Source organism: Aphidius gifuensis, linkage group LG6 (genome assembly GCF_014905175.1).
Source record: "Aphidius gifuensis isolate YNYX2018 linkage group LG6, ASM1490517v1, whole genome shotgun sequence".
Classification (NCBI taxonomy): Eukaryota; Metazoa; Arthropoda; class Insecta; order Hymenoptera; family Braconidae; genus Aphidius; species Aphidius gifuensis.
In genome coordinates, this window is record NC_057793.1 from 10,995,680 (window position 1) to 11,007,637 (window position 11,958).

Sequence of the window (11,958 nt, forward strand, 5' to 3'; positions counted from 1 at the left end):
TAAATAAAAAAAATTATAACATGGGTAAACAATTTACGATGTATAATAATGTTGGTAAAATATTTACAATAAATTGAAAAAAAAACCTAAATAATAATAATAATATAATTTATTATTTAAATTTTTATATGAATATTTTATTTATTTATAACACGAATTTATTTATAAATATAAAAAACTAAATAAATTTACCTAGCTAACCACCAATTTTCTGTTTGCATTTCTGGTAAATTTCCGGAAATCGTTTCTGGAAATGTTCACCACAAGTTTTCTTGACTGGTGAAAATTTATATGACTGGTGAAATCGGCTCAGTTTAAATAGAGAGATCTCAATCAAAATCATATAGAATTTTTCTCTCAACAAATCACTCTCCTCAATTCACAATAATTTATAAAATAAAATTCGATTTATATTTTTATAAATTTCAATTTACAAAAATTAAGTTATCATACATTTCAATTTGCATTAAAAAATTTTCATTTTTCTAAATTTGTATTTTTACCTTTCACTTAAATCATGCCCTAGAAATATTCAAAGGATTTAAAAAAAAAAAAAAATAATAAAAATCACCCGCCAATTCATAAAAGTATATAAAAAAATTTGAAAAAAAAATCGGCATAGGGTTTACTATAAAATTGCACAGTGTGTTATTACTGTATTAAAATAACGATGATATATATATTTTAATATCAAGTGTACTAAAATGAAAAAAAAATTTTTTATATGTATTAACAATAGTTGTCGTTGTTAAAATACACTAAGTGAAGGTTCTCGATTCTTTTCCGAATTAAACATGATGACAAGAATCCATTCAAAATCATAAACAACACTATTCGCGAATGGAATAAGTAATGAGATATTCTCGAGTCCAATAGAGAAGACTGCAGAAATAAAAGACAAAAAGGTATCAACTGATGAATGGGCAATCAATAGTTCCAATGGAGCATCTATCACTGTCCAATTCACTGCTTTTTTGAAATGGTCCTGTGTTATACTTATTTTTTAAAAGTATAAATATATATATATAATAAAAAGTATAAATTATATATATAAATTGAATAGTTATATTAAATAATATAATTTATGTACTTTTTTTTTTACAAAATACAATGATGATGCACTCATGTGGATACCTTCAAGATAGTATACAGTACAATTGTTACTATCCATTTTTTTTTTAAATTGAGTTCAATCCAGTTTGTTACTGGATTATACTTCCATGATATGCTGATGTTTTTAGTTTCTCCATTACAGTTACCACTAACTTGGGTCATATTATTATGGGGTACCACAGTTGTTGCTTCTAAAGGCAGTAAAGATTCCTAAAATAATAAAAATATATATTATTTAAAAAAATATTATCATAGTTATTTTGATGCAAACTATTAAAATTAAATTTTTTTTACATTCATGTAATGGAATGACCATTTTAAAGAAGCAGTTAATTGGACAGTGATAGATGCTCCATTAAAACCATGATTGTCCATTCAGCAATTGGTACTTTTTTATTTTTAATTTCTTAAATTAAAATTTAATTAATTAAATTATTCAACAATTACTTAAAATAATTAAATTTATTTACCATGATTGAAGTTTGTGTGAACAAACTATTGTTAATACATATAAAAAAAAATTTTTTTATTTTAGTACACTTGATATTATGTTGCTTGTTGAAGAGTTCTTTTTCGACTGTTCAGATAGCCTTCTTAACGTGGTAACAAATAAATATTTATTAATATAAATTTTAATTTTAGTTTTTTTTTATCTATAACGACCATCTATCCATCTATTTAGAAAAAAAAAAAAAAATCATTTGTTAAAAACTATCCACGCGCGATATAAATATATAATTAATTTTTTTTTAATTAAAAATTTAATCAAAAGTTCCAAGAAACGATTAATTCAACGTACCGTCTTATTTATTTTTTTTTAATATTATAAAAATAAATAAGATGGTGCGTTGAATTAATCGTTAAATAACAAATTATAGGTGTTTAATCAAAATAGCCTTGAACGAAACAGTCAACATCTAATCTGTAGAAAAATTTATTAATAAAATAATATATTATTAAAAATTATATAAATAAAGAAATTATAATTAAAAACCAGTTCTTTTTTTTCAAACAAATTTTAAAAAATTACAAAATTACAAAATTACAAAAAATTAAAGATCTTTGTTTTGATGGAATTTTTTTTATACACCGATAATGTTTCATGACAAAAAATATATTTTTTTTTTCATCTTAAAACATGAACTAAACGAAAATTCATATATGAAACGTTTGCATTATTGCCCACGTGAGATCCACAAATTTTTATACGTATATACATAAAATTTTTTTTTTCTCTATCTTGTTTTCTTGTATACTTATTCTCTTAAATACCAAGTACCAACGAGTTGGAGGTTACAGTACTTGCCTGACCAAATGAATTATATTTTTTATTTTTTATTGTTTTTTTTTTTTGACGGTCTTATACCCACGCTTCAAATATATATATATATATTATATATACGCATGAATATAAGTTTATTAATAAACCAACATTATACCACTATACAAACATATCTTTTATCATACATGTATTCAAGTTCGAATGATTGTAGGAAATAAATTTTATCATTTATCTTTGTTGAAAAAAAATTGGCAAATGTTCAACTAAATTTTGGAAACATCTGGCCATATTTTTGATCAGCAAGTATATAAATATTTTTTTTATATTTTTAAGTCATAAAAAAAGAAACAAATAATTCGTTTATCGAATTTATTTTGAATCAATAAAAATTAAAAGAATAAAATAAATTTTTCAAACAAAAAATGAAAATAGGTATCAAAAAAATTGTAGAAAAAAATAAAAAATAAGCAGCATCAGATGACATAAGAAACCAAAGAAATTTCTATCTTGGACAGCAAAACTTATTGATGAAAGAGTATTGACTGGTATTGTTGATTTGTTGTTGATAGTGGTGATGGTGTTACTCATGTTATACCAGTTGTAAATTTAATTATTATATGTTTCAATTGATTTATCAAATTATCTTTTGTTCAAATCAATTTATAAGTTTTTTTTCAAGACTAAAGGATACGTCATAGGAAGTTGTATAAAACACATTCCAATTGCTGGACGTGTTGTAACATATTTTATACAAAGTCTTTTACGAGAACGTGAAGTTGGTATACCATCAGAACAATCACTAAAAACAATCAAACAAATTAAATAACATTGCTATATTTGTCCAGATATTGTCAAAGAATTTGCTAAATATGATAGTGATCCAACTAAAATTAAAAAAATATACTGGTATGAACAGTATAACACAACAAGGACTTAATGTTGATGTTGGATATGAAAGATTTTTAGGACCAGAAATATTCTTTCATTCACAGGTAGTTAGGATTATTTAATTTAAAAAAGTCTATATATATTTAATTTACTATTTATTTTACAGTTTGCAAATCCAGATTTTACAACACCACTTGGTGAAATTCTTGATGATGTCATACAAATTTGTCCAATTGATGTTAGAAAATCACTTTATAAAAATATTGTGCTATTTGGTGGCTCAACAATGTTCAAAGATTTTGGAAGAAGATAACAGAGAGATGTCAAAAAAACTGTCGATGCAAGATTGGAATTCAGCAAAAAACTCAGTGGTGGACATATAACTATAAATATAATTTATATTGTTTATAATATTTGGTAGTATTATTGTTGTGTTAATTATATTCATTTATTTCGTCAGCCAACAGCAATTGATGTTCGCGTTATATCACATCATAAACAACGTTGTGCTGTCGTATGGTTTCGTGGTGCATCATTGGCAAGTGGTCCTGAATTTTATAACGTTTGTCATACTAAAAAAGCTCACTTGTATTTCCAATTTTTTTTTTCTTTTCATATGTAAATATGTATATCGTATCAAAATTTAGTATTTATTGACTATTGTATTACACAATAATTATTTATTTTTTTTTTATCATTTATTATTGAATTTATTATAGTACCTTCATATTTGCTCTGACTCATTTTATTTAAAAAAATATAAATGTTCATATTGAATAATAAAAAATATTCTATTTATGTATAGGTATATCAAAACATGTAGTATTCCTTATATTATATACTATTTTTTATTTTAATTTATATTCATTTTTAAGCACTCAAAATATATTCTTATATATATTGACATTTATATTTTACTTATATTTATATTTTTACTATATAGTTAGAAAAATATGTTATATATATTATATACATTATACGTATATATATATCACATTTTAAAACATGTCTGCAATTTGCCGCCAGTCTTAAGCGTAGAGAAAATGTGAAGGAAAATTTTATAGGTGGGGGTGATCAAAACTAAAATAGGGATATCTGCGATAGGTTTTGGAACTTTCCCCATGTTGTCTGGGGTATGATAATATCCCCCAGAATAAAACTATTAAATTTTAAATTCTCATATTTGAAAATTATCGAGGAAATTTGAACTACTTTAAAACTTAAACCAGTACGAGTAAGGTGTAAAATAATTGAAAACATGAAATTTTAGTGCAAAGTTGTTTTTAATTGAAAAGAAAGAAATTTGCCAATCCATATTTCTAGCTTTTTTTTACATCGTAAAAATATTGGTTCTCATTCGGTTATACTTCTGCTTCGCTTTTCCCAGCTTGAAACGTTGAAATTCATCTATATTTTGACGCTGTGATGGATCAAGCAAAATAAAATACAACAATTAATTAATTAAACAAATAAGCGTATAATAAATTATTATTATGAACAAAATTCACCTTTTTAATTTAATTTAATTTAATTTAATTTTTTTGATGTACCTAGCGGCTTGACAGCCATAAAAGGGTTACAGAGTAAAATCGTAGAGAGATTCTACAATTTAGCAATAATAAGATTGGAAATATTATTTTACAATGCAGTAATGAACTAATATATATAATACATAAATACATATAATCACATGATACGTGAAATTAATAATTACTAAAACAAAAATGCTTAAAATTAGAGAGTAGTGTCGTAAAGTTAATAGTTAATGATTAATATTTAATATTTAGACTCCTTATGAGATGCTTTGACACAATCAAGAATAAATTTGGGGAAAATTGATTCAAACGACATTAATTTTTTGAATAGTAACGTGTGTCTGCATACGTTATTAGCTGTATTTATCATATTGGTTAACGGAGGTTGAGATGATGACACATATGATCCGGATGCGGTGTAGAACGGTGACACACTACGTAATTTAGTAGATAGAATCCTTATCCTAACATCAGATAAGAGGTCAGGACAGTCAACTACACCTGTTAGAAGTTTAATAAAAAAAATGATTATTAGTTTGTTTTTTTTTCAATTTTTTGACCTCCCTGGTGGAAATAATTTCTCCGTAAAATTCAGGAAAAACTCCGTAAAATTCCGGAAATACTCCGTAAAATTCCGGAAAACTCCGTATCACTCCGGAATCGGCTCATTAAAATTTTTCGGTCATTTTTTTCCTTCATTTTACACAGGAATTCGAGTATTTTGGAATTGCTACCGATTTTTCGTATTTTTTCGAATTTTTTTTAAGTGAGCCAATTCCGGAATAATCCGGAGTAATCCGGAAGTTCAAGATGGTAATTGATTGTGATCATAGAAAATTTTTGATATTTTGTTGTGGTAGACATGACTTTTTTTCCATAAATTTAATAGATGCAAGTCAGGAAAATATTATTGTTTGATTATTCTTAATAGTTACAAAAATACTTTTCACAACTGTAAAAAATAACAAAAGCAAGTAGCATGTATGCAATATGGCTAATTTTGTTGTTTGCAATCAACAGTAACCTCCAGTAACTTTTAAGTTTATTTTATTCCTAACTTTTTCTGTCTACTGCGCCGTTTCCGGGCTTCCGAGTGATTTTTGGAACGTACCTCAAGAACACGAGATGCGCACCGAGCGTACGCAAGGAAGCGCCTTAGTCGTGCGGTCATTTGAAAAAACTTTAGTAACTAAAATTTACTAAAACGTTCATTCCAGTTCTGTCGCTTTTTTCCGTTGTTATTAATTACTATTTTGTTCTTGTGTCTTAAAAAAAATCATTCACTTAACGAAATAAACAACATGACTGAGGGTTGAAACCATGAAGAATAGAGAACAAGGGTGCTATTCTTGGTCCCGTATTGCGGGAGTTATTGCGGGTCCCGCAATAATGATTCGCCGACGAGAAATGTTAGACGCGATAGAAAAACATGAAGGCGCTTGTTGTTACTTTCATGCAAATTCTACCTTATTTTTGCACCTGCAATCTGCATACAACTATGGCAGCTTTACATGAAAGCAACAACAAGTGCCTCCATATTTTTCTATCGCGACAACATTTCTTGTCGGCAAATCATTATTGCGGGACCAAGAATAGCACTCCAACAGTCCAATTCACGGGGCATTACAATTTAGGGCTTCTTTCATCCACCAGTGGCGCTTGTGAAGCTTTTATATGTGAAATCTATATAAAAAAAATTTTACAAGCGCCATCACCGGCAAAAAAAAGCCCTAAATTGTATAAAGGCTTGTGGCCACTAGCATAGTTCTATGCCATAGCGCTATGGAAGGAAAAGTTCACATATGACGGCTATAGGGCGGCGTTTTAATCGTTTCTTGAAATTGTTTCAGCTGTACCAACTTGCTTACAAACACATAAAAAATAAATAATACATAAAAATAAATTTGATATTTTGACAGTCAATCATTATATATATGTACTATACATGTGTAAATATAAACAAAGAAATTTATTAACAACGCTAAAACCATTGTTGTTGTATTTTTTTAATGTTGGCTGTATCAAAAAAAACTAGTGTGATGTTAGCGGTTCTATGCTGAAAATGCTGCATGCAGCATTTTTTCAACATAGTCCTCGGCGGCCATTTTCTAGTAAATTTCTAGTTAGATATAGTGACACAAGTGCTATGGCATAGAGCTTGGTCGAAAAACTATGCTAGTGGCCACATGCCTTAAAATTTGCCCTGTGAATTGGAATGCGGCAGTCCAATTCACAGGGCAAATTTTATACAATTTAGGGCTTTTTTTGGCCGCTGATGGCGCTTGTCAAATTTTTTTTATATAGATTTCACATACAAAAGCTCTACAAGCGCCGCCAGTAGAGGAAAAAAGCCCTAAATTGTAATGCCCTGTGAATTGGACTGCAGGTGCACACAATCGGAAAAAAACGCCCCAATGAGAACATCCTTTGAATATGGGTGTTGTTCTCTATTCTTCATGATGGCTCAAACTCACGACAAGCAACATTTTGCTTGTAAAACAGACTGAGCATGCGCAATAAGCCGGGTTGTGTCGAACTTGTAAACATGGCTGTTGTAATTCTCATAAAACTAGTGATATATTCCTAGTTAACGTGATTTCTCTAGTAATTTTACGTGTGGCGCATGCTCAGATCCCTTAGAATTATGTCGGCCATGTTTACAAGCGATATGTTGCTTGCAAAAAGACTAGAAATATAAGAGGACTTACTCCCTATCTCGCCTGTATATGAAAAGCGTATCGCTACGTGGTCGTCACATAATTGAGGGGCGCTAGTAGTACTCCGGTAACGTGTGTGACTTGTATCGCTTTTTTTTGTACAATGCGCACAATACAAACATACTCTGCTAAGCTTCACAAGCGCCACCGGTGGAGAAAAAAGCCCTAAATCGTACTGCCCTGTGAATACGGGTGCCGACCGAGGGCCTCGGCCTGGGCCAACAGCATCCGTATTCACGGGGCAAAATTGTTCTCATTAGGGCTTTTTTTTCCGCTAATGGCACTTGACAAAATTTTTTTTATATAGATTTCACATAGAAAAGCTTCACAAACGCCACCATCGGAAAAAAACGCCCTAATGAGAACATCCTCTGCAGTCCAATTCACAGGGCATTACAATTTAGGGCTTTTTTCCTCTACTGGCGGCGCTTGTAGAGCTTTTGTATGTGAAATCTATATAAAAAAAATTTGACAAGCGCCATCACCGGCAAAAAAAAGCCCTAAATTGTAAAAAATTTGCCCTGTGAATTGGACTGCAGGGGTGCGTTCCGTAGAGGACCGCGGTCTACCAAAAATAGGCGTGGTTTATCATGGTGAATTTAATTTCGTTGTAGTGTCAGCACTGCTATGTATTAGTAAACGTAAACAAACATAAGCAAACTTAAACACCGAAAAATATGATTAACGTATTATAAAGAAAAAAATATTTTGGCATCAAAAAAAAAATTGTCAATTAAAATAGTAGGTGTATATTGTTGTTATCTCAATTATTTAGCCTGTAAATTGTATTTCTTTTCAAAGTTAATGCTTCAAAACCTATCATAACTCAAATGTAAGGTTAGGACAGCACTATCTTTTTGTTATCTTTCAAGATCTTAAACTGGCTGATGTTGCTGTTCATTTTCAACAAAAACAACAATTACTACTTACATCAGTCAATAGATAATGTGTTTGAAGTGGATTTTTCTTTTCATTTTGTTAACTGTTATTAACAAATTTATTGTTTTAATAATTTTATTCAGTAATTCAGTACAAAATTCAGTAAGCACCACATCCACAACATTAACAATACATACATAGAAAGGTGTAAAAAAAAGTATACATGAGACTGGTTATTTTTTAAAGATTCCTAGGGAGATTTTTATCTTTTATGGATCCACTCTGATTATGGCCAAAAAAGACCGCGGTCCCCCTACGGAACGCACCCCAGAATACGGGTGCAGCAGTCCAACTCACAGGGCATTACAATTTAGGGCTTTTTCTTTACTGGCGGCGCTTTTGTATGTAAAATCTATATAAACAAAATTTTACAAGGCCCATCAGCGGCAAAAAATAGCCCGGAATTGTAAACTGCAGAGGATGTTCTCATCAGGGCTTTTTTTCCGATGGCAGCGCTTGTAAAGCTTTTAAGGCATGTGGCCACTAGCATAGTTTTTCGAACAAGTTCTATGCCATAGTCCATTTATTACCAGAAACATCTAGATTATTCCCAATTATCACTAAAAAAGTCAGTTGTTTCTGGTAATAAATGGACTATGGCATAGAACTTGTTCGAAAAACTATGCTAGTGGCCACACGCCTTTATATGTGAAATCTATATAAAAAAAATTTGACAAGCGCTATCAGTGGCAAAAAAGCCCTAATGAGAACGAATTTGCCGTGCGAATATGGGTGTGGCAGATAACGAATGCATTAGTAAATTTTAGTTACTAAAGTTTCTTCAAATGACCGCATGACTAAAGCTTGTCCTTAGTAATTCATTTATTTAATAAATAAAATACATGTTATTTTATTTTTAAAAAATAAAAATGTCAAAGGAAAAGCAGTAGCTAAAGAAAGGATGTGGCTAAGGAATTAATGTTGCTTAAAACATAATTTTTCTGGCCACATTAATTCCTTAGCTACATCTTTTCCGTAGCTACTGCTTTTCGTTGAACATTTTTATTTTTTAAAAATGAATAACATGTTTTTTATTTGTTAAATAAATAAATCACTAAGGACAAGCAGTAGCTAAGGAAAAGATGTAGCTAAAAAAAAATTATATGGTTAAAATTTAAGTTACTGAGAGATCACGTAGGTTTTATCCTGTTTTAAACGTTTTAAACGTTTCATCCATGGATAATTGTAAACAACTCAAAAACTCATTATAAGCCCATCCCTGATGCCATAGCACTTGTGTCACTATATCTCACTAAAAATTTACTAGAAAATGGCCGCTGAGGACAATAGGTGTGTTCGTTCACTATTCACACCGAGCGTATGCACGGAGCGTATGCAAGGAAGCGCTAGAGTTTTGCGGTCATTTGAAGAAACTTTAGTAACTAAAATTTACTAAAACATTCGTTATTAGCTGTGTTCGATGGTCGTCTCGGCTCAGTTCCGTCTCACTTACGGCTCACTTATGGCGCTAGCGACGTACGGTTGTTTGAAGAACTACAAAGGCACAAAATCTCAATACAGGTGCTTATCTATATCATCACTGTATTAATGCCCCAATAAATATTGTTTATTTACTTTATGCAAACAGTGTCATCATAATAATCTATTACAATAAATTAATGAATATATAATCAACATGAATATAGATAATATAATTCAGGTAAGAGCAAATAGTAAATGAAAGAAATAGAAATAAAAATTTTAGGGATGATATAGATAGGCACCTGTATTGAGATTTTGTGCCTTCGTAGTTCTTCAAACAACCGTACGTCGCTAGCGCCATAAGTGAGCCGTAAGTGAGACGGAACTGAGCCGAGACGACCATCGAACACAGCTATTTTCAGTCATTGTGTTTATTTTGTTAATTTAATAATTTTTTTTCAGACGCAAGAACAAATTACCAATTAATAATAATGAAAGAGAGCGAAAGAACTGGAAAAAACAAATAGCAATAGATAAATAGTAAATTTTAGTTACTACAGTTTCTTCAAATGACCGCAAAACGCTAGCGCTTCCTTGCATACGCTCCGTGCATACGCTCGGTGTGAAAAGTGAACGAACACACCTTAAGGCATGTGGCCACTAGCATAGTTTTTCGACCAAGTTCTATGCCATAGCACTTGTTTCACTATATCTCACTAGAAATTTACTAGAAAATGGCCGCCGAGGACTATGTTGAAAAAATGCTGCGTGCAGCATTTTCAGCATAGAACCGCTAACTTCACACTAGTATTTTTTGATACAGCCAACATTAAGAAAATACAACAACAATGGTTAGCGTTATTAATAAATTTCTTTGTTTATATTTACACATGTATAGTACATATGTATAATGATTGACTGTCAAAATATCAAATTGTCAACAAATAAGAAAGGTTATATTTTTATTTATTTTTTATGTGTTTCTAAGCAAGTTGGTATAGCTGAAACAATTTCAAAAAACGATTAAAACGCAGCCCTATAGCCGTCATATGTGAACTATTTCTGCCATATCGCTATGGCATAGAACTTGGTCGAAAAACTATGCTAGTGTGTGCTAGTGGCCACAAGCCTTTGTGTTGAAAAAATGCTGCACGCAGCATTTTCAGCATAGAACTGCTAACTTCACACTAGTTTTTTTAGATACAGCCAACATTAAAAAAATACAACAACAATGGTTAGCGTTATTCATAAATTTGTTTGTTTATATTTACACATGTATAGTACGTATGTATAATGATTGACTGTCACAATATCAAATTGTCAACAAATAAGAAAGGTTATATTTTTATTTATTTTTTATGTGTTTCTAACATGGAGGTGAATAAGGAGTGTAAGCTTTGCTTTTTTACTGAAGCCGACATTTCGGAGTAAATGAGGGCGCTGGAATCGAACTCGAACGACGGTGTCACGTGTATTATTTTACTTACTGTTTGTTTACTTTTTGTGTTGTTTGTAGTGCAAATACTGTTAATGTCAAATTTAATCTACTTTAATTACAAATATTTTACAATAAATGGATTGAATTTAACTAATTAATAGATTAATTGTTTTTTTAGAACTTGTGTGTTAAGTCTCTTTCTTTTGTCTGATTTATGTGATGAGCTTGCTTGTGATTGCTTCAGTGACAGCCTATGCTTTAACACAGTAAAAAATCAAAGCTTACACTCCTTATTCACCTCCATGGTTTCTAAGCAAGTTGGTACAGCTGGAACATTAAAAAAAAACGATTTAAACGCCGCCCTATAGCCGTCATATGTGAACTATTTTTTCCATATCGCTATGGCATAGAACTTGGTCAAAAAACTATGCCACAAGCCTTAAAAAGCATTGCAAGACTATCATATGTTTTATTTTTTCGTGCAAGATCTTGCATGAGATTTCTATAGCGGGGAGACACCGCTTAACGTATATGATTCAACGATGGAATGATCAGCGGTCCAATTCACAGCACCCGTATTCAGAGAATGTTCACATTAGGGCTTTTCTTTCCGATGGCGGCGCT

At 30.4% G+C, this 11,958-nt stretch overlaps 1 pseudogene; it reads left to right on the forward strand.

Moving 5' to 3' along the window:
* The first annotated feature begins 48 nt into the window (after nt 1–48).
* Nucleotides 49–8,615, forward strand: LOC122859832 (annotated as a pseudogene).
* Nucleotides 8,616–11,958: the final 3,343 nt, after the last annotated feature.